General features: G+C 58.9%; 1 protein-coding gene across 1 annotated transcript in view; it reads left to right on the top strand.

Moving 5' to 3' along the window:
• Positions 1–2022: 2022 nt before the first annotated feature.
• Positions 2023–2458, top strand: part of Gyltl1b (glycosyltransferase-like 1B) — a gene marked incomplete in the record, with an annotated part of 6101 nt that continues 5665 nt past the window's right edge. Inside the window, 1 exon segment of the mRNA XM_005384944.2 lies at positions 2023–2458.

The raw sequence follows: 2458 nt of genomic DNA, 5'->3' as shown, positions 1-2458 counted from the left end.
CTGAGTGGGAGGGGCACAGGAGAGACCCCAGCCCAGGGACACAATGTGCAGCCCCATTGTTTCTCCTTCCCCCTGGGGAGCGAGGCATGGAGCCAGCCAGGTTGGCAACTGCAGGGCTGCCTGAATTTCCTCTCCAGATTTTGAACCTAACGGGCCCCAGAGACAAAGAGCAGCAGGCAGTGCCCAGGGGCAGACAAGGCGGGGTGGCCCCTCTGTGCTGGACCCTGGCCTTGGCTGGACAGGCTGGGCTGGATCATCATCCTTTTAGACCACCCCAAATCACAGACCAGTCCAGCAGGCACAGATGAGGACAGTGGAGGCCCAGAGAGGGGCCCATCTGCTTCAAGGTCACACAGCAAAGTCCTAGGCAGGGCTGGGCCAAACTGGTCTCAGGCCCAGAGGACCAGGGCCCTTTCGTATGCCCAGGCTCGTGTCCCTCTCCCCCTGCGTATGCCCAGAGCACCCCTTGGAGTGCTCTGGAATCTTTTGATTGTAAGCCGTTCCTTTTGCCCTGCGTGCCAAGGTTGTGACAGGAGGTCCCCCAAAGAAGAGATGGGGACCTTAACTCACCTCACTCACGGAGTAGGCAGTGGATACCCTGATGCCCATCACAGAATTTTTAGGATGTGTCCGCGAGAGGAATTAGGAGGGTTTATTGGGCAGAATGAAAGAAGTGGGGCCGGGGGTATAGTTGAGAGGCACAGTGCCTGCCCAGCAAGCTCGAGGTCATGAGTTTGATTCCCCACACCAAAAAAACCCCACAAAAAACAACAAAAAAAGTTATCTCAGAATAAAATGCACAGACAGAAGAGAGTACAGGCTTTGGGGCTCGGTACATTAGTGTAGTGCTGGGATTACAGGATGCTCAAATTGAACTTCAAAAACAAAAACCAACAGCAGTTTATAGCTAGATATGGTCATGCAGGCCTGTAATCCTAGCACTATAGGAGGCTGAGGCAGGAGGATCTCCAGTTTGAGCCTAGCCTGGGCAATTTAGGGACAATGAGACCCTGTCTCAAAATTTTAAAAACAATTTTTAAAAAGGCCTGGGGCTACAGGTCAGTGAGAAGGGCCTAAGTTTAAGCCCCAGTACTGCCCCACTCCAAACAAAGTGCAATTTTAAAAATATGGTTTTCCTTATAATGGTCTCCTATTATTTCTTCGATCCTACCCCTGACCCCGGGTGAGATCTGCAGACCCACTGTCTCTCAGCAACTCCCCCATTCTTGTGTGCAAGACTCTTCTTGGGCCAGGCCCTGCCTGTGCCCCCAGCCTGCTCCCTCACAAAAGGCCTCTGGCCGTGGGGGCAGGACTCTTCCACCCCCAGGCCCGCTACAGGGTAGAGATGTGGGTCCTAGAGCTGGAATTCCAGGCTCACACCCCGCAATTTCCCTCCATTCCCAGATGTATAAGGACTCACCATCAGTCTCCATAGCAACCATTACCCCTGGCCTCTAGAAGCCCAAAGTGTGACCCCACCCCCCAGGGACAGGCTTCCTGGCCTCAGAGAGGAGGCCTCTGGGGTCGGCCTCAGCCTTTGCAGCCTTGTGCTGGGCTAAAGGACCTCCCCAGCCCTTTGCAGGTCTTGGGGAGGCCAGTGAAGCCCAGGGAGGGCCTGTTCTCATCCCCACCCCTTTCCACGCATACTGAGTACTTGGTATGTGTAGACCCTGCGCAGGAGCAGACAGACAGGAGCCAGTCCCTTGAGCAGCTTGCATTCTAGGAGGGAGATGGACATAAACCAGCAAGCAACAACTTTCCACGAATGTTGGGGGAGGATGTGTACACTAGGCAGAAGGAATGTCAAGGGCAAATCCTAGGGCAGGGACCCTGCAGGAGGAACAGCAAGAAAGCTGGGGAAGGAGCAGGAGAGGGGTGTCGGGGACTGGAAGAGGCCAGACGGGTTTCCATCTAACAGGGCATCCAGGCCCTTCGGGGGAATCATGCCTGTGTCCTCCGATGTGGGACTGACCTCAGCAGCGGGCCTGCCACGCAGGAGCAGCTCCCTGCGCACCGGGTCCGGGACGAGGCCCGGCGGGGACAGAGGAAGCGGAGCGGGAAGCAGCACAATCCCGACGCTCTGCTAGGCGTGGGGCACGCCGGCCCTGCCCAGGCCTCAGGGAGGCCCCTCATCAGCTCAAGGGCGGGAGGCGGCCTTCAAAAGGGCGCCTTATTCCGGCTGTCCCCGGCCCTAGCTGGGCCGCCCCGTCACCTGGACAGAGGGCGGCGGAAGCTGCCCGCCCCAGGTGCTCGGCGGCCCCAGGGCAGGTCTGGGCAAGCGCCGCCTCTGGTCTCCGGAGCAGGTGTCCCGACCCTGCGGCCCGACATTCCTGCCCCGTCCCTTCCCCCGACCCGGGCCGCGCTCTGGCTGCTCCTGTGATCCGGAGCCCGAGCTCCCCTCCCCGGCGGAGGAGATGGGGAGGAGCGCCGGCTCGGGGCAGGTGGCGGGACCCGGCCT

The sequence above is a fragment of the Chinchilla lanigera genome, unplaced genomic scaffold (assembly GCF_000276665.1).
Source record: "Chinchilla lanigera isolate Chin_1 unplaced genomic scaffold, ChiLan1.0 scaffold00021, whole genome shotgun sequence".
NCBI lineage: Eukaryota > Metazoa > Chordata > Mammalia > Rodentia > Chinchillidae > Chinchilla > Chinchilla lanigera.
The sequence above is the reverse complement of the archived record's forward strand: the minus strand, read 5'-3'. Positions and strand labels throughout refer to the sequence as shown.